Below are 26,110 nucleotides of genomic sequence, written 5' to 3'. Positions count from 1 at the left end.
ATTCCAGTAATATCAGACGGTGACGGTGAAATAACAGAGGTATGTAGTGTGGTACGTGATGACGAGAAGTTTGATCGGATCCACAATTTAGTATTCGAATTCTTCGTGTAAAATAACGAATTTTAGTTATGTTGATTTTTTTTTATTTTTTATTTTATTTTTTTTTTATTTTTTATTTTTTAGACGAGAGAGTATGCCTTTCGGCGTTCAAGTAGAAATATTTCCATGTTTGAGTTCCATCTAGTGCTATACGAATTTAGCTAGGAAGGTTGGTGTGAAGAATCACGTTCAAGGCTCAGACATGAAGAGGTTTAAAGTTTTCCTTAGTGAGTTAACGAGTTTAAAAGTCGTGTAACACGAGAAAAGTCAGAAATGAATCTTCGGTAAAAATAGACGAGATTTAAGATTTTACGAATACAAGTCTGAGTTGGGAGAATTTCCTGATTACATGTGGCTTGATTTCGAGATTGATTGTAATGCCTTGACCTTTAACATCATGGTCTAGAAAATTGGACTTCGTTCAACAGAAATTCTCACTCGGAGAATTTGGTATAGAGTTGCTCTTTTCTCAAAAGTTCGAGACTAAGATGGTGATGTTGTTCGTTTTCCTTCTTTACTTGAATGAGTTAAGATGTCATCTATAAATACGATAACAGATTTGTCTAGATAAGTTTGCATACGTGGTTTAGGAGGTTCATGAATACGGACAGAGTCCTAAATAAATCGAATGGTACTAAGAGAGATTTACAACTAACGTTGCGAGTTCGGAAAACTCGTCTCCCTTAACCCCCAATTGTGGATACGAGGAAGAGGGTATCGGTTTCCAACCGAAAATTACTTAGTTCACAATATTCTATACATAATTGTAGGGGAAAAATTTCTCCTTAACAAATAGGTTTCGAGCTCCCTATTTCTATAGGTGTCAAGTCAAAATCCTTAACGTATATCCTCCAATAAAATTTATAGGCTCACAATATTTATCCATTGGTCGCTTAAATTGCCTAAGTAGTATCTAGGGGAAAAAGGTGGAATGTAAAGAGTACAAGTCAAAGCCTCGGTTGTAATACGTCTAGCGGTAACCGAATCGAATAAGTATGAAATATATGGTTTGTTGTGAAGGAACGTACCCGTGACTAGTCCATCGTCGTCTCGGGCATCCTAGGTGTCGATGTTGAAAGTTCAATGGCGTACGTTGGGGTTGATTTTCTTATTTGGGCACACATTCCTAAAATGACCCGGTTGGCCACATTCGAAGCAAGCACCCGTTCTGTGTGCGTTGGGCATCTTTCGAGCGACGGGTCCTTGGCGCCGGTGGCGAAACCTGCCACATCCTTCAAAGTGATGCTTGTGGCATTCGTTACAAAAAGGTAGTTTTCCGGTATAGCCTTTCTTGTCGTTGGAGGCGAAAGGCTTCTTGGCGGGGTTGTTGTTATTGTTGTGGTTGCTTGATTGAGAGGCTTCCCATGTTCTTTTATTGCCGCTCGGTTGGTTCTCGATCATTGGTGCCGGTGCTTCCATTTCAGTTACCGTTTCTAAAGTTTGGTGGGCCTTTGCTAAAGCCTCTTGTAGGTTAGTGGGTTGGGATGCCATTACCCCGTGTTGAATGCTCTTAGGGAGGCCATCCATGTAAAGTTCGACTCTTAGTGATTCGGGAGCCATGAGATTCGGACACATTGAGACTAGTTCGGTAAAACGTTGATTATAAGCTCCGAGGTCATTCCCGACCGTTTTCAAATTCCTTAGCCCTTGCTCGAGCCTTCGAGTCTCGTCGCACGGGAAGTATTCGGTGATCATTCTTTCTCTTAATTCGGCCCAAGAGAGTGTAAGGGCTTCATCGATACCCACTGATTGTACGTACTTGTTCCACCACGAGAGAGCAATGCCGGTGAAAGTGAGGGTGGAAAACTTGACCTTATCTTGGTCTCGACAGCCGCTTGTGTTAAAAACGGTCTCTATTTGTTCAAACCATCGGGTGAGAGTAACCGGTCCTCCGGTTCCATCGAAAGTGGGAGGGTTGTACTTCATGAAGTTCTTGTAGGAGCAACCTTCGCTTGAATTACCGGCTCCATGATTGTTGTTGTTAGAAAAGTGATCGGCCACGGCCGTACCCACGGCGGTGGTTATCATTCGTTGAAGAGCTTGTTCAAGAGTTTCGAGAGGAGTATTGTGTTGACCTTGGTGAGCCATTGTTCCTTCGTGAGACAAGAATATCGTTGGTTAGTATTTTCAACAATACTAACCGTGGCATGGAATAAGGATAGAGAGAAAATTTTCCTTGACTCGCCTTAAATTCTCTATGTCATAATGTCGGAACGTCCATGTGAATCACCGTAATATAATCCCGGAAATTATATTACCCTGATTCTCATGTGCATTTAACATTACTTCATAAAGTCAAGGTGGCGCATCAACAAAATTTATCAACGTAAGATCAAGATCGAATACGAGTTAGATATGATAGAAGAGTTCGAGTATAAATGCACAATTAGTCAAATAATTCCTACTTCAGTCTATATGCCGGTTGTAGTCTAGATTCACCTATGTACCCTATGACTCGGGGTGGACACAAATGAACTCTAAATCCCTACAACCAAGGCTCTGATACCACCTGTAGCGACCCCGACAAATCGTCAAGTGACGGCGTCGGCTACGTGGGTCCCATTACCTGATTATAAGTCTTTAAGATAACGTCTGACCAAAATATGTCGCCTTCATTTCAAAATAAAGATTGTTTCAAAGTTTACAAGAATTGTTCAACCAAAAGTTAAGTTACAACGTTATAGATACGATTGAAATCTAGGCGACACGGTTTAAAGTAAAGTCAAAAGACGCTCCATGAAATGCATGTATACTCGACATCGGATGCAAGTATCAAATAGTAAGCGGAAGCATGTTTCACATATCGTGCAAGACCTGAGAAAAACATAGAAATCTGTCAACGAAAACGTTGGTGAAATCATAGGTTTAAGTAAGTAAGTACAAGTGAACCACAAGATTTGCATCAATGAAATAATAGTAATACATTCCAAAAGTTTGTTTCACGAGCACCCAATTATCAAAGCTTAACATTCCTTCCATTGTATACCCCATCACTTAGTGCTAGAACAAACACTGATTCTCGAAAATATATTTCATCCGTAGACGGTAGCGAACCGTCAAGGATGAGGGTTGTCAACCCATATGGCCATATAACATAAGTTCTCGCTTACACCCGGCAAGTGTAACTAATGATAATCGAATTGAGGATTTTTGTTCTAAACTCGTATGTAGAATGTTTGTTTTCCCGTTCTTGTGTTCACTTAGTTCAAAAGAATCGTTTATGTTTTCTCATCCCAAATATAAGTTCAAAAAGAGTAAAAGTGGGACTATGATCTCACCTTGAGTACACGAGTAGTAAAGTACTTCGACAAGTAAACGTGTGCAAAGAACAATGCTAGTCTTGACCTAAACAGTAGGTTTGTATCAATAACGGTAAACACGATAGGTCAAAGATGTTCAATTAGTCCTATGGCTCGTTAAGACTCGATCATAATAGCATGTGAATCAAATTGTCAAGTTTCATGCAAGATACAAGTACAGAAACAATTTAGGAAGGTTGCATAATCATTTGGTTAAGTTTGACAAAAAGTCAAACTTTGGTCGGTCAAAGTCAACGAAAGTCAACACGTTCGGGTCGGGTCCCGAACTATTTTTCTGAGGTTTTTAATCATATATGAGCATGTTAGAACAAGTTTCATGTGAATCGGAGGTCTAGAACGTGCCAAACATTTTTCATAAAATGGACACCGGAGACAGAAGCTGGGCACGGCTTATGCCGCGCCGCGGCCAGGCCTGTCGCGCCGCGACAATGGCCGTGGCCTGGTCCCAGGCCTGTTTCACTTGTTCAAGACTTGGTCAATTTTCAAACAAACGCAAAACTCAAACCGTAAACAACTAGAAGACGTATCTTATACCGTTGGAAAGCTCTTTTGACAAGGAACACAACTAAACATGTTTCACCAAACAAAAACATCATTTATAATAGCCGAAAACTCATCAAGTGATCATTAAACGTTCATTTTTAAGGTTTCAAGTTCTTCAAATGCAATTTGAGTTTCGGGAAACCAATTCACACATATAATATGCCGTTTTGAAGGTAATGAAACATACATTACAACTAAACACTAATAATTAACATTCCATGGCATTCAAGCATCCAAAAATTCATGTCAAGAACTATCAAACCCTAGTCAAACATCGCAAAATCAATATTCATGTTTTTGAAGTTTTCTTAATCAACCTACGCATCAAAACGAAGCTAGTGATACTAGTAACACAATTAAAACATGCACTTTAACAATCTAACAACATTAACTCATCCAAAATCAAGGATTAAGCACACCCATTTCAAGTTCATGCTAGTTACTCCAAAAACAACAAATCGAGCAAACCAAAAATATATTCATGTTAGACTCGAGCCATAGACACTAACTAACACCATTTCAAATCAAAAACACGAATTTAGAGAAATCTAGAGTTTTAGAAATGTTACCCAAACGAGATGAAGTTGGTATCAAATTGTAGAGGATGAAGAGAGGATTCCAAATATGTAATCGGATTTGTTGTGAGCTTCCAAGATTGAATTTAGATGATGAATGAATGGAATGGGTTTGTGTGTGTGTTCTTGAGATGGAGAGAAAAGGGATGAGGGAGATGATGGAATGGATGAAATGGGTTGACTAGTTGACCTAGTCAACTAGTTTGCCCATTTGGCAACTCCGGTCCCTCGAGTTTCAAAGCGGGTGCGGGATTTAACCGATCGAATATTTTTAAAACGCAAGTTAACGAGAGATGTTATAATTAAATGACGGAATTATTATGAACGTTAGTCAACGGAAACTACGAATTTAAATAACGAAAGGTATTATTTAAAAGAAAAAGACGGTGTTAAAAATAAATTTAACGGAAAAACGCGGGATGTTACACATCCTCTTCTTTTATTGGCAGAAAGTATGCTGACTTAGTAAGACGATCGACTATTACCCAAATCATATCATAACCACCTGCGGTTCTCGGTAACTTAGCAATGAAATCCATGGTAATGTTTTCCCATTTCCATTCTGGGATTTCAGGTTGTTGGAGTAGACCCGATGGTTTCTGATGTTCAGCTTTGACTTTAGAACAAGTCAAACATGCTCCTACATATGTGGCTATATCGGCCTTCATTCCTGGCCACCAAAAGTTTCTCTTGAGGTCTTGGTACATTTTTCCCGCTCCGGGATGTATTGAATATCTGGTTTTATGTGCTTCATCTAGTACCACTTTCCTCAAATCCCCATTCTTTGGTACCCAAATTATTTCAGCTAAATACCTGGTTCCGTCTTCCCGAATATTAAGCTTTTTTCTAATCCTTTGGGTATTTCCTTTCCAAAAATTCCTTCCTTCAAAACCTCATATTGTGCCTCTTTTATTCGAGTAGTAAGATTAGTATGAATAATCATGTTCATAGCTTTTACTCGAATAGGTTCTCTTTCCTTTCGACTCAAGGCATCGGCTACCACATTCGCTTTCCCCGAGTGGTAACGGATTTCACAATCATAATCATTTAGCAGCTCAACCCACCTACGCTGCCTCATATTTTATTGCTTTTGATTTAAAATATGTTGGAGATTTTTGTGGTCGGTGTATACAATAAAATTGACCCCATATAAATAATGTCTCCACATCTTTAATGCAAAAACAACGGCGCCCAATTCCAGATCATGTGTGGTGTAGTTTTATTCATGAATTTTGAGTTGTCGAGAAGCATATGCAATCACCTTCTTCTGTTGCATAAGAACACACCCAAAACCCATTATTGATGCGTCGCAGTAAATAACAAAATCTTCCATTCCGTCAGGTAACGATAAAATAGGTGACGTAGTCAACTTCTTTTTCAACAATTGGAAGGCACCCTCTTGTTCGGAAGTCCATTCATACTTTTTCCCCTTGTGTGTCAAGGCAGTTAAAGGTTTGGCTACTCGGGAGAAATCTTGAATAAATCTCCTATAATAACCGGCTAAATCCAAAAATTGACGTATTTGCGTTGGAGTTTTCGGGGTTTCCCAATTTTTGATGGCTTCGATCTTGGCGGGATCAACTTTGATTCCATTACTACTGACTACGTGGCCAAGAAATTGTACTTCATTTAACCAAAAAGCGCACTTAGAGAATTTTGCATAAAGTTGTTCTTTTCTTAACAACTCTAATACAAGTCTCAAGTGTTGTTCGTGTTCTTGGTTATTCTTCGAATAGATAAGAATGTCATCAATAAAGACAATAACAAACTTATCTAAATATGGACTACATACTCGGTGCATGAGATCCATGAAAACTGCGGGTGCATTGGTTAGACCGAATGTCATAACCATGAATTCGTAATGGCCATAACGAGTTCTGAAGGCTATTTTTGGTATATCGGCTTCTTTAACCCTCAGTTGATGATAACCCGACCTTAAGTCGATTTTGGAGTATACGCTCGAACCTTAGAGTTGATCAAATAGGTCGTCGATTCGGGGTAAAGGGTATCGGTTTTTGATGGTTACTTTGTTCAGCTCACGGTAATCGATACACATGCGAAAAGACCCATCTTTCTTTTTAACGAACAAAATCGGAGCTCCCCATGGTGACGTACTTGGTCGGATAAAACCACATTCTAATAATTCTTGTAGCTGACTTTGTAATTCTTTCATTTCGGTGGGCGCAAGTCTATATGGAGCACGAGCTATTGGTGCGGCTCCTGGTATAAGATCTATTTGGAATTCAATGGATCGGTGTGGAGGTAGTCCCAATAATTCGTCCGGAAACACCTCAGGAAATTCTCTTGCAACAGGAACGTCATCGATTTTCTTTTCTTCTTTTTCAACCTTCTCGACGTGTGCTAGTACGGCATAGCAACCTTTTCTTATTAGTTTGCACGCCTTCAAACTACTAATAAGATTTAATTTGGCATTACCCCTTTCTCCGTACACCATTAAGGGTAATCCGTCTTATCTCGGTATGCGAATCGCCTTCTCATGACAAACAACTTCGGCTTTCACCTTGGACTTCCAGTCCATTCCAATAATTACGTCGAAGATTCCCAATTCCATCGGTATTAAATCAATTGCAAACGTTTCGCTAACTAAACTAATTTTTCGATTTCGGCAAATTTTATTAACCTTAATTAGTTTACCGTTTGCTACTTCAACTATACACTTTTTATCCAAAGGCGTTAACGGGCAATTTAATTTGGCACAAAATTCTCTACTTATATAACTTCTATCGGCACCCGAATCAAATAAAACATAAGCAGGTGTATTGTTGATAAGAAACGTACCCATAACAAGCTCCGGGTCTTCCTGTGCTTTCTCTCCATTAATGTTGAAGGCTCCCTGATGTGTGCAGCGTGGGGGTACAAAAATACTATATATTTTTAGTACGAAAAGTGATACAAACTTCACAAGTTTTAATTATTTATTTACAAATGAGATATACCTAAACCTTGCTACAACACTATAGGTAGTGTACCTAATCGTAGAGTAGTATAGTTTTTAGTAAGTCCGGTTCGTTCCACAGGGAGCGGGCTTATTGCACACTATATTTTAAACAACTATATTTGTACAAAATATATATTTTTATATATAATAATAATATAAAAAGGGGTTTACCGTTTAATGACCGGTTTGTCGATTTTATATTTTAAGTCACAATTAAAACCTAATGAAAAATATAAATGACTATAATTTAAGTGCGTAAAATAGAATGCGATAAAAAAAATACGATAATTAAAATGACAATAAATTAAAGTGCGATAATTAAAAGTGCAATTAAATATGAAAATAAAGGAATTATGCTTATTTAAACTTCCGTAATCATGATGTTTGACGTGTTGATTTTAGTTTTATGCCCATGGGTTAATTGTCCTTTGTCCTGAATTATTTAATATGTTCGTCTGGTTTTTTTCCATAACAGTCCATCAGTCATAAATATAAAGTGCTAGTGTCCTCGTCAAATTATCCTTATACACGAAGTTAAATATTCCAACTAACTGGGGACTTAAACTGTAACAAGGTTTTAATACTTTGTTTAATAATTACACCAGGATATCAACTGCGTGTAATCCAAGGTTTTAATATTTTGTTATCAATTATGCCAAGTGTCCTTGTACATAATTTCACCCCTGTTTTAATAATTCCATAGTCTATTAATCAATTCCCGTGTCCGGTTAAATGAACGATTATTCGTACATATAAATATCCTGCCCATCGTGTCCGATCGAGTGTATATGGTTATTTATAGGTACATCCAATTGTAAATCTTTATATTAAAATTAATAAACTATCATTTAGTTAAACAAATATAAAGCCCATTAATAGCCCATAGTCTAATTTCCACAAGTGTCGTTCTTTTGTCCAAACCCCAATTATGGTACAAAGCCCAATTACCCAATTTTAATTATATTTAGTCCAACATCATGATTACTTCGTCTTAAATAAGCATAATAATAACTTAAGTACGAGACATTAAATTAAAAAGGTTGAACATAACTTACATTGATTATTTATCGCGTAGTGTTACACGGACAGAGCTCCGACTTTAAAACTCGTAAAATAACCTTTGCATAACCCAAAACTAATCTAATATAAAACTACACTATACTATATATATATTATATATATTTTTATTATTATTACAGAGGAGTATGATATATATATATATATATATATATATATATATATATATATATATATATATATATATATATATATGTTTTTTACTCGTCGAATTCGTTGGTTATTTATAGATGTGGCCAGGATTTTGGCCCCATGTGATCGCATGAGATTTTGCCTTCGGGCTCATGCGATCGCATGGCCAGCTGGATCCAGCCACATTTGCTTGTTTTCTTCTTTGTCGACATAATATATAAATATATATAATATATATATAATTTATATAATTATATATATATTATATTATATTCTTGTGCATAGTAGACTTGTAATTTTTGGTCCGCTGCGTCGGGCGTTGAGAGTTGACTTTGGTCCCGGTTCCGAATTTTCGAACGTCCTTTCGTATAATTTAATATCTTGTACTTTGCATTCCGCAACTTGTACTTTTATCATTTTTAGACGTTTCTCATCAATAAATTGAACCACTTGGATTGTATCTTGTACATTTGAGCTTTTTGGTCATTTACGTCTTCAAATCGTCATTTTCGCCTTTTGTCTTCGCACTTATTTAATATAAACGATTACAACTTAAAATAGGACAATTACAACTAAATAATTTACATATTGGGAGGATATTGCTACTAAATATATGTTCATTTGGAGCACTATCAAATATCCCCACACTTGAACGTTGCTTGTCCTCAAGCAATACAGAACTTGAAATTAAATCACACTTCACTCGAATCACTTTTTTATTATTATTACACTTTATACTTCAGTGATTTTGATACGGCGGTATAAACAATGATAGTAACGATGTGGTTTACAGTCCCACATGACTATAAAAATTTAGATCCTCTAAGGAAATTGGATCTTTATGAAAACATTTGATCTTTTGAAAATTCAATCTAGTTTACCCTAGATAAGTTTTTCGGAATAACCCTTCTCCGGTGTTTGCAAATTGTTTTTGTGGGTTTTGGTGGGTTTCAGATTTTAAAATTTTAGCTCAAAACTTGTGGTTTTGTGCCACCTACTTGCTAACCTTGTATTAGGAAAGCACACATCCAGTATACTTGCTTCGTATATTACCTTTCGATAAACTACCGTCCGGTTGTAAAGGAAAGCGTTGAACAAGCAACTGTTAAGGCAATGTCCCCTGACATGCTTTTAATTATGGTCTATAACGTGTCGGATGCAATTACTATCCTTGGTAGGAGCAATAGTAAAGCTCACCCTATAGTTTTTCGGTTTGGCACAAGGTCCTGTCTTTGACCATGCTATGCAACCACCGTTCTTACGGTTGACACCCTATTTGGTTCAGGTGACCTAATGAATTCCAGGTGAATTCCTAAGATTTTACGTTCAATGGTATTGAACGCATTAAAAATGGGTTTTCAGAAAACAAATCGGTTTGTAATTTTGATCAAAATATTTTCTCGTTCAAGCTCGAGTTTAGATATCATCGAATTCCATGAGTTTGTAATTCTCAATCTTTAAGGTCAATCTCAAGGATTGAGTAATATCAGGCTTAAAATCTGATTTTTATCTTTAAGGAGATTATCCTTTCTGGGGGTCTGATTCATTAGTCTTATCAAGCTAATTTGCACGGCGTCCTCCCCATTTTACAAGACAGATCCTCTCATGGTTAGGATAAGTCTGACCACTTGGCGACCCTGTTTGATGCTGAGGTCCGTGGATTTCCTGCTGATTTTAGAGATGACTTTTCTAGATTTTTCGTCAACCTACAGCTGGTCTGGACGACAACTTCTTTACCTAAATCAAGAAGCGCGTGTCTTTTTCGAAAGACTTTACTTCCTTTTAATGATGGAATTGATTCATCGTGTAGATCCATCTTTTCTTTTATCTTTATTATAATATTGCGGGTAAAACAGTCAATTTAGTCCAAAACAAAAGCACCTGCAATAACTTTACAGAAACATGTGATAGATAGTTCTTAATTGAATAACTTGGTACATTCTCCCCACACTTGGCTTTTTTCATGCGTCTTTTTATATCCTAATAAATAAATTCAAGCGTTTTAGTTGTTTATCAATTTATGTCCTTTTTGAGGTAACGATAATTTCGGCATTAACACCTAGTTTTATCGTTCATAAATATGTATAAACATGATTTTAAATTCATTTAGTTGAATTTTTTTTTAAAATTTTCACAAAATTTAGAAAATAAACCAAGTATAAACCCGAGAGAATTTATAACCCTTCCCCACACTTGAGATCATGCAATGCCCTCATTTGCATGAAATCAGACTTTAATTATAAATTCACGAGGGTGATAAGTGTAGAAAAGTGATTAAAAATACCCAGTTTGTAATTACAAAGCTCGTCGAATGATAGATGGCGCGCCTCATCGTTCATTCCTTCTTGTTTTATCACACATATTTTTCTTCAAAAACGGTTGCTTTTCTGAACTGTTTGCTAATCTTTAAAAATGCGTCTTTTACCCTAATTTATTATGCATGTTTATTAACGAGTTATGCACTAACCCGAACCCCTAATTTAACGTTAAGTGGGGTTAGACTTTCCCACACTTAGCTGACGACATGTGAAGTCGGTAGAATAACTTCCACGAATTAGAATAGTGAGCCAGTTATTTACATCTCGGGTGGTATATAATATATCAATGAGTTTAAAGTTTAGACTCACCCGATCGTCACTACTTAATTCTTTTTTAAGTGTAGCTTTTAGTAAATGGATATGTCTCTTTTCTGGTTCTTGATCAAATGGATCGATATACACCGACATACATATTTCTATAGTGTAGACAATTCCTAACATTTCCTTCCGTTTATTCTCGGGATCAAAGTTTTCACCTCTATTACCCAATTGGGTGAAATCTGAGGTGCCATTATCTATTATAGCGCGTAGTTCATCTTCAGTAGATGACTTGTCTATTGAGAATATTGGGTTAGAAGGTTGTGGAATGGTGAATTTCGGGATCGAAGTAGATTCTTTTTCATTAACGGTACTTATCGGTCTCACCATTTTGGTCTCGGGGGTAAAATTTTCACCGTTATCGTTTTTCCAAGAGTACCAATTTGTCACCCTTACTTTTTCTTCTTCATCCATTGATGGATCGTTGATTTCGTCGGTAGAGGCTAATGTGTCGATATATTGTGAAATTGGTAAAACTGAATAAAAAGTATCATCGGGATAATTGATGATTTCGAAGCTCTCGAATTCATCAAAATTCGATGATATGAGATTTTCTTGCACAATACTCCTTAGATCAACAGGTGTGTAATCTGATAAAGTTTCAGCTTGCCGATTTACAAACTCTCTCATTTGTTCATTTTGAGCATCAAGTTTTTCTAGTTTGATTTTCATATAATCTAAAGAATTTTCAGACACATAATTTTCCTCGTCTTCTGGTTGTTGAGTTTGGATATATTCTTGGGAATAATCCCAATTAGAATTGTATTCCTCATAATCATTCCATTCAGATTCCATGGGTGCGTAATTTTCCATAGGAACGTAATAATAACATTCCCATGTTGAGTGATAATCTCCACAGATTTCACAACCAGTTATTGTTTCGTCATTCGTGATCCAAAATTGACCGAATGAATTTTCATCAACATTCATTTGAGAGTATTGATTAAATTGATTTCGGATGTCATAAAGAGCTTCCAAAATATTCTCGAGATTTTCCATAATGCGCTTATTACCAAATTTTAGCTACAATGTGGTGCATTTACTTAATTATCCTATTAGTTATAAAAATAAAAATTATATAAGTTATCAAATTAATAGACTTTTCTGCTTTTGCCCACGTTTCGAATAGCCAATAGATGCAGCAGGGAGCCAGAACCCTTTAAATCGGAAGCTCACAACTCAGCCACTAACAAATCCAACTATTACTACGAAGCAGAAAATTTGGATGTCTATCAATTTAACTACTTAAAATAATTTTTCGTAATTTAAAGAAATATTAGATAAGAAATAGAGAAAATTCTAAGTCCTAAAAACTAGGATGGCGAGAAATAAGAAAGAAAAAGAGCACGTCGAAAAGGGTCGAAATTGAAAAGATTGAAAAATAATAGGCGTCGAAAAATAAAAATAAGAAAGTAGCGCGTCAAAACTTAAAAAGGAACTAAAAACTAAAAATTAAAAGTTGCGTCTAAAAAGATTAAAGCTTAAAAGTAAAACTATATCCCAAATGGCAATATCTTAAAAAGGTACTAAAAACTTAAAAAGGCGTCGCAAAATTCTAAAGCACCTAAATCTTAGTCTAAAGAAAAAGCACTTAAGGGATTTTACGGCAAAGCCTAAAAATCTAGAAATAAAAATAACTATGGCAAAAACTATGTCTTAAAACTAAATATGAACGGAAAATACAAATATTACGCTAAAAACAATTAAAAAGGAACAAGATATAAAAATATACTAAAAGTTGTAAAAATTACAATTTTTATAAAAATATTATTTTTATATTATTTATTTTATAAAAGTATTAATTTTATAAATTATTAAAACTAATTAAACTTAAATTACAAATTAATTCTAAAAACTAAATTAAATATTTAACTAATTAACCCTAATTAGGGTTTAGATAATAATAATAATATATACTCCGTAATTATTGCTGTTGAGAAGTCAACTGTGGCGTGTCAGATAGGGCCATGCGATCGCATGGTCCTCATGTTCAAAATCCATGCGATCGCATGGATAAAGATTTCGGGCCAGGGTTGGGCTGCTACAGTACCGGGCCTCGAGAGTTTTTTTTTTTCTGTTTTAATAGTTTTAATAAATAATTATATAAATAAAAACTTGTATTTTAAAAACTAAAATAAAAATAAAGAAACTTTATAATTATATATATATATATATATATATATATATATATATATATATATATATATATATACATATATATATATATATATATATATATATATATATATATATATATAACAAACTATTAAAAATATATAATTTTTGTTTTTCTTTTTATATTTTTGTATTTTTTTTTATATTGTTTTTCTAAAAATGATATACAAATATATTTATAAAATATAGTGTTTCACCGAGTCCCCGGCAGCGGCGCCAAAAACTTGATGTGTGCAGCGTGGGGGTACGAAAATACTATATATTTTTAGTACGAAAAGTGATACAAGCTACACAAGTTTTAATTATTTATTTACAAATGGGATATACCTAAACCTTGCTACAACACTATAGGTAGTGTACCTAATCGTAGAGTAGTATAGTTTTTAGTAAGTCCGGTTTGTTCCACAGGGAGCGGGCTTATTGCACACTATATTTTAAACAACTATATTTGTACAATATATATATTTTTATATATAATAATAATATAAAAATGGGTTTACCGTTTAATGATCGGTTTGTCGATTTTATATTATAAGTCACAATTAAAACCTAATGAAAAATATAAATGACTATAATTTAAGTGCGTAAAATAGAATGCGATAAAAAAATACGATAATTAAAATGACAATAAATTAAAGTGCGATAATTAAAAGTGCAATTAAATATGAAAATAAAGGAATTATGCTTATTTAAACTTCCGTAATCATGATGTTTGATGTGTTGATTTTAGTTTTATGCTCATGGGTTAATTATCCTTTGTCCTGGATTATTTAATATGTCCGTCTGGTTTTTGTCCATAACAGTCCATCAGTCATAAATATAAAGTGCGAGTGTCCTCGTCAAATTATCCTTATACACGAAGTTAAATATTCCAACTAATTGGGGACTTACACTGTAACAAGGTTTTAATACTTTGTTTAATAATTACACCAGGATATCAACTGCGTGTAATCCAAGGTTTTAATATTTTGTTATCAATTATGCCAAGTGTCCTTGTACATAATTTCACCCCTGTTTTAATAATTCCATAGTCTATTAATCCATTCCCGTGTCCGGTTAAATGAACGATTATTCGTACATATAAATATCCCGCCCATCGTGTCCGATCGAGTGTATATGGTTATTTATAGGTACGTCCAATTGTAAATCTTTATATTAAAATTAACAAACTATCATTTAGTTAAACAAATATAAAGCCCATTAATAGCCCATAGTCTAATTTCCACAAGTGTCGTTCTTTTGTTCAAACCCCAATTATGGTACAAAGCCCAATTACCCAATTTTAATTATTTTTAGTCCAACATCATGATTACTTCGTCTTAAATAAGCATAATAATAACTTAAGTACGAGACATTAAATTAAAAAGGTTGAACATAACTTACATTGATTATTTATCGCGTAGTGTTACACGGACAGAACTCCGACTTTAAAACCCGTAAAATAACCTTCGCATAACCCAAAACTAATCTAATATAAAACTACACTATACTATATATATATATTATATATATTTTTACTATTATTACAGAGGAGTATGATATATATATATATATATATATATATATATATATATATATATATATATATATATATATATATATATATATATATATATATATATATATATATATATATATATATATGTTTTTTACTCGTCGAATTCGTTGGTTATTTATAGATGTGGCCAGGATTTTGGCCCCATGCGATCGTATGAGATTTTGCCTTCGGGCTCATGCGATCGCATGGCCAGCTGGATCCAGCCACATTTGCTTGTTTTCTTCTTTGTCGACATAATATATAAATATATATAATATATATATAATTTATATAATTATATATATATTATATTATATTCTTGTGCATAGTAGACTTGTAATTTTTGGTCCGTTGCGTCGGGCGTTGAGAGTTGACTTTGGTCCCGGTTCCGGATTTTCGAACGTCCTTTCGTATAATTTAATATCTTGTACTTTGCGTTCCGCAATTTGTACTTTTGTCATTTTTAGACGTTTCTCATCAATAAATTGAACCACTTGGATTGTATCTTGTACATTTGAGCTTTTTGGTCATTTGCGTCTTCAAATCGTCGTTTTCGCCTTTTGTCTTCGCACTTATTTAATATAAACGATTACAACTTAAAATAGGACAATTACAACTAAATAATTTACATATTGGGAGGATATTGCTACTAAATATATGTTCATTTGGAGCACTATCACTCCCCCACAGCCTTGATTATTTCCATTCCTGCACTGGTTTATGGTATGACCCGGTTTTCCACATCCATAGCAAACAACGCTGTTATTATTTGTTCCGGCATTATTTACTCCTTTGTTTCTATTTGGTCCGTAGACTTCACACTTTGCCGCAATATGACCATTCCTATTACACTTGGTACATAATTCTCTACAAAACCATTCCGGATGAAACGTATCACACCTGGGGCATATAGTTCTTTGCCTTTTGTTGTCGTTGTTGTTGTTGTTGTTGTTGTTGTTGTTAGGGTTATTGTTGTTGAGTCGTTTGTTGTTGTTATTTTTGTGATTGGGATTGTTATTGTTGTTATTATTATTGGGATGGTTGTTACGGTTATTGTTGGGTTGTTGTTGCGATTATTGTTGTTGTTGGGGTGGTTGCGATTGTTGTTGTAGTTGTTGTTTTGATTGTTGTTGTTGTTGTACTGGTGACCCTGATCACTGCTTTCCTTCGACTTTCTTTTTCCATGTTTCATTATGGCCTCCTCGGCCGCTTCTTTCTTTATCCTTCATGTAATTTGGCCTATCAATTTGTGGGCTATACGGCTCGCTTTCTGCATTGTTGCAGGGTCGTTAGCACCTACATGCTCTTGGATTCATTCCGGAAACCCTTTTATGAATGCTTCAATTTTTGCTTCTTCGTCCTCAAATGCTCCAGGACACATTAAAGCTAGTTCATTGAAATGTCGTTCGTAGGCAGTGACATCTAACCCTTGGGTTGTCAGTGCTTTAAGCTCTGCCTTGAGTTTGTTGATTTCGGTTATGGGACGGTACTCTTCCGTCATCATGTGCTTGAAAGCGGACGATGGTAGTGCGTAGGCGGTATTCTGTCCTACGTAATCCATGTAGGTATTCCACCATGTCAAAGCAGTACCCCTGAAAGTATGTGTGGCATACTTAACTTTATCCTCTTCTGCGCAGTTGTTGATTGCGAACACGGCTTCAACCTTATCTGTCCACCGCTTTAGTCCAACGGGTCCTTCAGTTCCTTCAAACTCATTGGGTTTGCAGGCCATAAAAGCTTTGTAGGAACATCATACCCGGTTACCATTGTTTCCTCCACTGCTGGACCCCGATTGGTTATTGTTGTTCATTGCATTCACCACTGCAGCCATATTTGCAGCGAAATCTTGAAGTTCTTCTGTGTTCAATTGTTGTTGTCTAGTAACTGGAGGAGCCATTTTCTTCAAAAAATAGCCGACTGAGTTAATCATATAGAATTTTAGAAGTAGCTAAAAAGTATTTTGTAGCTTAATATGAACTTATTATTATAAAAGCATTTTCTTCATATTAGCGTTTTATAACTATAATAATGTTCATACTTAGCAGCTAACACACAAATTAACTACTAAAATTCTAATATGAAAAACTATGGTAAGTTATTACGTTACTACGTAATAATAAGTTGTAATAATAATAATAAACCTTCCATGCTTATTCTTATTATTATACAATCATAAGGAAAATTACATTGCGGATTTTCTTACAAACTTAAACACACAATATAATACATATTATACAATGCATGGAATACATGATAGCTGCCGATGGTTCAAGAACGGCAAGATTTCTTAGATGTTGACGTTGTTTCTTTCTCGGCCAAACGTTTGGATTTTCGTTTGGATAGTTCTTTTTCCAATTCCTCCCAATTGGTTCTTTCGGCTAATTGTTTGGGAATAAAACCAACAGTCATTATACGAGCGGTCATTTTATAAACTGGTCTCTTAGGTGATTCAGGTGGATGATCACAAACATTTTGGGTCATAATAGGTTCATCGGGTTTGGGTCCGGGTATAACAGCCAAAGATTTTCCCAAATCACGTTGTGGTTCGGTAATTTTCACAACTTCTTCAGGATCCTCTTCTTTGGGTTCCTCTTCGGGATCTTCTTCTGGATCCTCTTCTGGAACCTCTACTGGCAATTGTGAATCTTTCCAATTTTCCCAACAATTTTCCACTTTAATGGTAGCACCAAAAGTTAACTTTTCCGTTGGTTCATAAGTCATATGCTTTGACTCAGCCTCCGAATCACTTGATAAGTAAATGAAATCTGAATCACTAGAGATGCTTATATGATTGGATGAAGTCATCTATCATATAATAGCAGGCACGTTAAGAGAATGATATATCTTATATTATTTATATGTTAATAATATTATGTTTCCAACAATTATATTAAGCAATCATTTTTAAAATAATTACGGTCGAAGTCCAGACTCACTAATGCATCAAAAATCAGTTAGACACACTAATGAAAAATTTTCTGATTCTCTAAGACCAACGCTCGGATACCAACTGAAATGCCCCGTTCATATTAATTATAAACGTTTCATATTAATTGGTTTCTTTGCGAGGTTTTGACCTCTATATGAGACGTTTTTCAAATCTTGCATTCGTTTTTTAAAAAAACAACCATAACCTTTATTATTGAATAAAGGTCTTAATGGCATAATTTAGATTGTCTATCAAAGACAATCTCCTCAAATAAATAAGTTTTTACACAACCCATTACAATATGATCAAATATATTACAACAAATACTCCGAATGCAAGTTTAAACAATATAAACAATTATGCTGACACCAAATCTTGACCTTGGGTTGGCATACGACAGCAGAAGCGTTTTTAATATTCACCTGAGAATAAACATGCTTAAAACGTCAACAAAAATGTTGGTGAGTCATAGGTTTAATATCTATATAATAATCATAACATTTAATAAGCCACAAGATTTCATTTAATTAAATGCGCAGGATCATTACAACTGCAAAAATCATTCATACGATGAGTCGCCTGGTAACCGACCTTAACATAGAGCGCTTAAGATATCTGGCATCATACATTCCACTATTCAAATGTATGACAAGAACCCTTCGAAGTACTAAAGCATTTCCACTATTTGAAAATGGGGGTGGTTGGTGCCCGTAGATCTACCTTTAGGATTCGCGTCAATTAGTGTTTTTCACTAATTCTTAGGTTACCAAGCATAATAATAATAAGTACAGATATCCGGTATAACAAAACAATCGTAGAATGTAGTTCCATGAACTTGTGCTTATTTTGTAAAACATTTATAAATTTTGCATGTATTCTCATCCCAAAATAATTTAGATAGTAAAAAGAGACTATAACTCACTTGTGATGATTTCCGAATAGATGGCGATAAGACTTGGCCTTTTGACAAATTCACGAACCTAATAATAATATTCTTGTATCAATATATATATATATATATATATATATATATATATATATATATATATAATTAATATAATTAATATTCCATACTTATGATACTTGTGATAATTTTAATTGTCCATTGTTAGTAGTCCAACGTTCGTAGTCCAATAGTCCAATAGTCCAACAGTATAAATATATATATAAATATAAATGCGTATATTGTGTTAGAATTCACTAACACTATAATATATTGTCTTAATATAATAAGACACATAATATGTATATTGTCTGAAGCAATCCGCGACCCATTGTATACATGTCTCAGGCTCGATCACAACTCAAAGTATATAATATTTTGGAATCCACTTTGACCCACTGCTAACTCGAGATTACTGCCAATGGTGTCTAATAATTCGTTCCAATAATATATATAGAAGAAGTCAAAATGATATGTCAAAACTTTGTATACGAATCCACAGTGATCAAGTCATATATATATATATATATATATATATATATATATATATATATATATATATATATATATATATATATATATATATATATATATATATATATATATATATATATATATATATATATATATATATATATATATGGTGTCTTACGATCTTTATTAAGACTATAATATATTGTCGTAGAACTTAATCACGACTATTATAAATTGTATTTCCATAAGTTCCAGAACAAGACATGTATAAATACATGTAGGATACAAGGTAAGTTAGCTAGGGTAAGGTTAGCATCCATTTTTATAAATCATGTCCGTAGCTAAAAATTAAGAAAAATATCCAATTTTGTTTTACCCATAATTTCTTCGTTACAAATCCATTTTGAGTGATTCGAGTTTTCATGGTTTCGTATCGAACTAAACATTATTAATCTTAACAGAAAAAGTATAGGTTTATAGTCGAAAATACAGCTTAGGTGTCAAATAAGAGAAGATAGTCATATCCATCGTAAGAACGACATCTTGATGACCCTTTTGAAAAACATACTTCCACTTAGAATTTAACCATGGATTTTGGATATATTTCATATCCATATAAAATAAGATTTTTCACCAAAGGAAATTTTTTAATTCAAAGTTTAAGATAGGTTTTTAAAATTAAACCCAAAACAGCCCCCGTTCGACTAAGACGGCGTATATTCGATTTTAAGGTGTTCTTCGTGTTTACAAGTTTTATATCCTTATGTTAGCTTGACATACTATCATAATACATATGTTGAAGTATTTTAAAAGTCAAGTTAGAAGGATTAATTTTATTTGCAAACAAGTTTAGAAATAATCTAAACTATGTTCTTGTTGTTATTAGTTATAAACTCAAAATAAGATAGCTATATGAATATGAATCGAATAAGATTATGAATAAGGTTACTACCTCAAATCAAATGAATAAAGTTGCTAGAGAAATATGGAGAATATCTTGAGTTCAAAGATATCCTTTATGGCTTGGAATTCTTGAAGTAAAATCATGAAATGAACAAAAGTTCGAATAAGAATTCTATCTTGATTTTAAGATAGTTATAGTTATATAAATTGAACCAAAGCTTATATATGATTATTACCTTGATTATAAGATGAAAGACTACTGGAATGAAAGTGGAATTCTTTATCCTAAAGAGTTTTTGAGTTGGATTAAAAAGGTTGGAAGTAATCTTCTTCAAATGGGTGGTTATTTTGATATGTTCTTGAAAGAGTTTTCTTATAGTGTTTAAGGCTTAGCTTATGACCCAAAGGTTGCTGAATATGATGAATATTATGAGAGTGTTTGAGTATGTGTGTGTAGAGAGTAAATGATGTAGTAATCTTGAATCAAATGGATGTGTATTTATCCTCCATTTTGGCATGAGACATGGGGGAGACAAAAACAAATTTCCAATTTGTTATTTTGTGTAATAATGTATGCTAACTTCCAATTTAAGTTCCCTCTCATCTAGGGCAGATCTAAATCTGTTAAAAAGGTTGACTTTGATGTGTATATACCCATAGTAAATACCTTTAGAAGTTGTGTATGATACGGATATGAATACCGAATAAATACGAGTAGAATTCTTGATGGAATTGAATGAGAATATGAGTATAGCTATCTTTGTTGAGTATAAGTATGTTAGTATATATGTTTAAGTCCTTAAAAAGTGTATTAATACATATTAATACAATCCATATACATACATTTTAATTTAGAAGTTATTACAACGTTAATCGTTATATATATGTATATAGTCTTGAAGTCCTTAAGTTAGTAATCTCATTTTATGTATATAACCAATTGTTATTATATGTAATGAGATACTTAAATATCATTTTATCAAATCAAAAGTATATATATATATATATATATATATATATATATATATATATATATATATATATATATCATTATATAATTATTTCGAGTTATGACGTTCGTGAATCGTCAGACAGACTGGGTGGCCAAACATTTGTATAAAATTCATTTCAAATAACCAAGTCTTAATGAGTTTGATTGCTTAACATGTTGGAAACATTAATTATGTAAATATCAATCTTCTATATATTAGCGGAAAAATCCGGGTCGTTACACAACGTCCGGTTCTTTGTTAAGTACCGACAACCGGGGTAGGAAATTTGAACGCGGTGAGAAGAAGGATAGGAAGAAGTCTAAGAAGAGGAATTCATCGAAGGATAGAAGTGAAGTCGGTTGTTGGGGTTGCAATCAAAAAGGGCAGTTTCAAAGGAATTGCAAAAATGGTTCCGCGAAAGGTGTAAACTTGGCCGAAGGGGAAAGTGATGATGCACTTTTATGTAGTGTTGAAAATTCTATGGAGTCTTGGATTTTGGATTCGGGAGCTTCGTTTCATGCTACTCATGTCAAAAGCATGATGAAGAATTTTCTTTCATATCAAGGCAAGGTGAGATTCGCGGACAACAAGCAACTCAATATAGAGGGCATTGGAGATGTGATTTTGAAGACTACTCTTGGTTCTAATTAGACTTTGAAGAACGTAAGGTACATTCCTAAATTGAAAAGGAAACTTATTTCGGTTGGTCAATTAGATGATGAAGGTAACGCGGTTACTTTTGAAAACCGCCAATGGAAGGTGGTTAAGGGTAGTTGTGTAGTGGCTCGTGGACATAAAAGGGGAACTCTTTATATGGTTGAAGTGTTTGATGAAGACACGGTGGTTGCTACGGTTAACGTTGAGTCCGAATCAACTCTATGGCACCGAAGATTCGGGCATATGAGTGAGAAGGGTATGAAGATGCTTGTTTCGAGTGGGAGGATTCCAGATTTGAAAAAGGTAGAACTTGGATTTTGCGAACCATGTGTCTATGGGAAGCAAAAGAAGGTGACTTTTGGGAAATCGGGGAAGGCACCTAAGTTAGAGAAATTGGAGTTCGTTCATACGGATGTGTTTGGTCCAACCAATGTAGAATCACATGGAGGTTCTCGTTATTATGTCACCTTCATTGACGACTCCACTCGAAAGGTATGGGTTTATTTTCTTAAAGCTAAATCCGATGTGTTTAATACTTTTGTGAAGTGGAAAGCTATGGTTGAAAATGAAACTAACTTGAAAGTCAAGTGCTTGAAGTCGGATAATGGAGGGGAATATGGTAGTCTTGAATTTAAATACCATTGTGCAAAGCTCGGTATTAGAATGTTGAAAACGGTACCGGAGACACCGCAACACAATGGGGTCGCCGAACGTATGAATCGTACGTTAAATGAAAGGGCTAAGAGTATGAGACTACATGCCGGTTTGCCTAAGATGTTTTGGGAGGATGCGGTTAATACGGCGGCTTATTTGATAAATAGGGGACCCTCAATACCGTTGGGTTTCCGAATTCCCGAGGAAGAATGGCAAGGTAAAAAGGTGAGTTATGGTCACCTTAGGATCTTTGGGTGTAATGTATATGTGAAGACCAAAGATGTGGATAAAGATGAGCTTGAAGCTAAGTCAAAGAAGTGTATTTTCATAGGCTACGGGTCGGATGAAATGGGTTATCGTTGTTGGGACAACGAAGCTAGAAAAGTAATTCGTTCCCGAGATGTTACTTTTGATGAAGATTTGGTCTATGGCAAACCAGAAACGGGGAGTCCTAAACTGAGTCAAGTTACTTTTGACGATGTTTCTATTGATGATCTTGCAGGTTCTAGTGGGAGTTTGGGAAATAATGAATTGCCGAATGACGGTGAGGTGTTGGGAAATGCTAATGATGGATATGGTTAGAAAAGCGGTGATGATTCCGAACATAGTGCGAGTTCTAGTGATGAGGAGGATACAAATGAAACCGGTCCAACCATTTCGGTTACTCCTACACTAAGACGCTCGACTAGAGTGCCCAAACCTAATCCTAGGTATTCTCCATCAGCAAACTACTTGCTCTATACCAAGAATGGTGAACCCGAAAGTTACTTTGAGGCGAGGAAAACAAAAGAATCCATACAATGGGAGCTTGCCATGAAATAAGATATGAGATCACTTGAGAAGAACAAGACTTGGTCACTAGTGAAGTTACCTCATGATAAAAGGGCATTGCAAAGCAAATGGGTGTATAGAATCAAGAATGAGTTGGATGGCAAGAGAAGGTACAAGGCTCGTTTGGTAGTCAAAGGCTTTCAACAAAAGGAAGGGGTTGACTACAAAGAGATATTTTCACCGGTAGTTAAAATGACTACTATCTGTTTGGTACTTTCTATGGTTGCATCCGAAGACTTACATCTTGAGCAACTAGATGTAAAAACTACATTCTTACATGGTGATCTTGTTGAAGAGATCTACATGAGGCAACCCGAGGGCTTTGAGGTAAAGGTTAAAGAGAAGTGCGTTTGTAAGTGAAAGAAAAGTTTGTATGGATTGAAGCAAGCACCTTGGCAATGGTACTTGAAGTTTGACAAGTTTATGAAGAAGATTGGTTTCTTAAGATGTGAAGCGGATAACTATTGATACTTGAAGAAACTCAAGTCTTCTTACATAATCTTATTGTTCTATGTTGATGACATGTTGCTTGCAGGTTTTAACATATCCGAAATTAACAAGTTGAAGGGATTACTTTCCCGAGAATTCGAGATGAAGGATCTTGGTGGTGCTAAGCAAATACTTGGCATGAGTATTGTGCGCGATCGTGTGAAGGGTACTCTATACTTATCTCAATCCAAATATATTGAGAAAGTAGTAGAGAGGTTCGACATGGAAGATTCAAAGGCTCGTTCTATGCCTTTGGGAAGCACCTTAAAATTATCGAAAAGTCAATCACCAAAGACGATAAAAGACAAAATGGATATGGAAAAGGTTCCATATGCATCGACCGTGTGTAGTATTATGTATGCCATGGTTTGTACAAGACCCGATATTGCTAAAGCAGTAGGAGTTGTAAGTCGTTATATGTCTAATCCGGGGAAAGAGCATTGAGAAGCGGTCAAATGGTTGCTTCGTTATTTAAAAGGTACTTCTAATATGGGATTGTGTTTCTCTAAAAACAATCTCATACTTAGAGGTTATGCAAATGCTGATTTGGGTGGATGTGATGATTTGGGGAAAAGCACTACGGGTTATGTTTTCACAATGGGGAAGACGGCAATTAGTTGGTTATCTCGATTACAAAAGAGTGTTGCTTTGTCAACCACCGAAGCCGAATACATGGCTATTGCGGAAGCTTCTAAAGAGCTAGTGTGGTTGAAGAACTTCTTAGGCGAGTTGGGTAAAAGACAAGACTATTGCGTCTTGTATTGTGATAATCAAAGTGCGGTTCATATTCGGAAGAATCCGGTGTTTCATAGTCGGACGAAACACATCAAGATAAGGTATCATTTTATTTGACAACATATAAATGATGGCACTTTATTCTTGGAGAAAATCCTTGGTACGAAGAATCCTGCCGATATGTTTACTAAGGTGGTTACGACGGAGAAATTGAGGTTTTGCATTACCTCAATTGGTCTTCTCACGAATTTATGAGAGAAGACCCCAGCTAGAGATGTTAATGGTGTTACAAGTTTAACAAGTAGTATTGAAGACCTTTTATCGAAAGTCTACTCATCCGAAGTATGTGTTGAGCGTGCGTGTTCCAAATGGTATTTGGCGGTAATCGAAGGTGGTTTAATGTTCTTGGTTAAAATCATTGATATGAATCGAGTTTTGTTCAAAGTCTCCAAGTGGGAGATTTGTTGGAGTGTGGAGACGTTTAAATAACAAGAAAACATGTTCAGGTGATCAATGCGGTGCATCTTGACATGGATGCGGCGCATTCATGCAGCGTTTTATGCCGAAGGTTTTGGATGCGGGGCTTTTAACTGATATGGCGCATCAAACACGAGTGATGCGGCGCATCACCTGTAGCGACCCGACCAAATCGTCATTGACGGCGCCGACTACTTAGGTACTGTTACGTGGTCGTAGTCCCTATATGAGACTCGTTTGACCAAAATTATGTCGCGTTCATTTGAAACGTATCATGCTTGCAAGGTTTAGTTTACAAAACCATTCGACGACAAGTTTAAGTTTACAAAAGTATAAATTATAAATGAGATAACTTGCGACATAATTAGTTTAAAATCACGGTTGCTATAAATAGCGTAAGTATGTAAACGATATGTTTGAATCCAAAGGTGCTATCACTAGCGTATGTATGTATGCATGCTTGACCCCAAGCAAGAAAATCAGAGTGTATGCATGTATGCTTGACTCCAAGCATGTATGAGTGTACGCGGAAGCATGTATCAAATAGCCAAGTATGAACCTGAGAAACATATAGAAAACTGTCAACGAAAAATGTTGGTGAAATCATAGGTGTTTTAGTAAACGTTGCATTTGAACCACAAGATTTAATATAATATGATTATCAAAATCATTTGCATTCCAAAGTTGTTATTTGTATCCCGGGCACCCAATTATCAAACTTAACTATTTTGCACCCTTTGCGTAGTGTTAGAACATACACTAGACCCGAAAATATATTTCATCCGCTAACGGTAGCGAACCGTCCGAATGAGGCTCGTCAAGCCCATGTGATCACATAATATAAGTTCACGTTTACACCCTGCAAGTGTAACTAATGATAATTGAATTGAGGCTTTTTGTTCAAACCCGTACGTGGAATGTTCGTTTTCGTACTTGTGTTCAAAGTGTAAAAGTATGATACGTATATGTTTCT

This window comes from Rutidosis leptorrhynchoides, chromosome 6 (assembly GCF_046630445.1).
Source record: "Rutidosis leptorrhynchoides isolate AG116_Rl617_1_P2 chromosome 6, CSIRO_AGI_Rlap_v1, whole genome shotgun sequence".
Taxonomy (NCBI): Eukaryota; Viridiplantae; Streptophyta; class Magnoliopsida; order Asterales; family Asteraceae; genus Rutidosis; species Rutidosis leptorrhynchoides.
Note: the sequence above shows the minus strand (reverse complement) of the source record.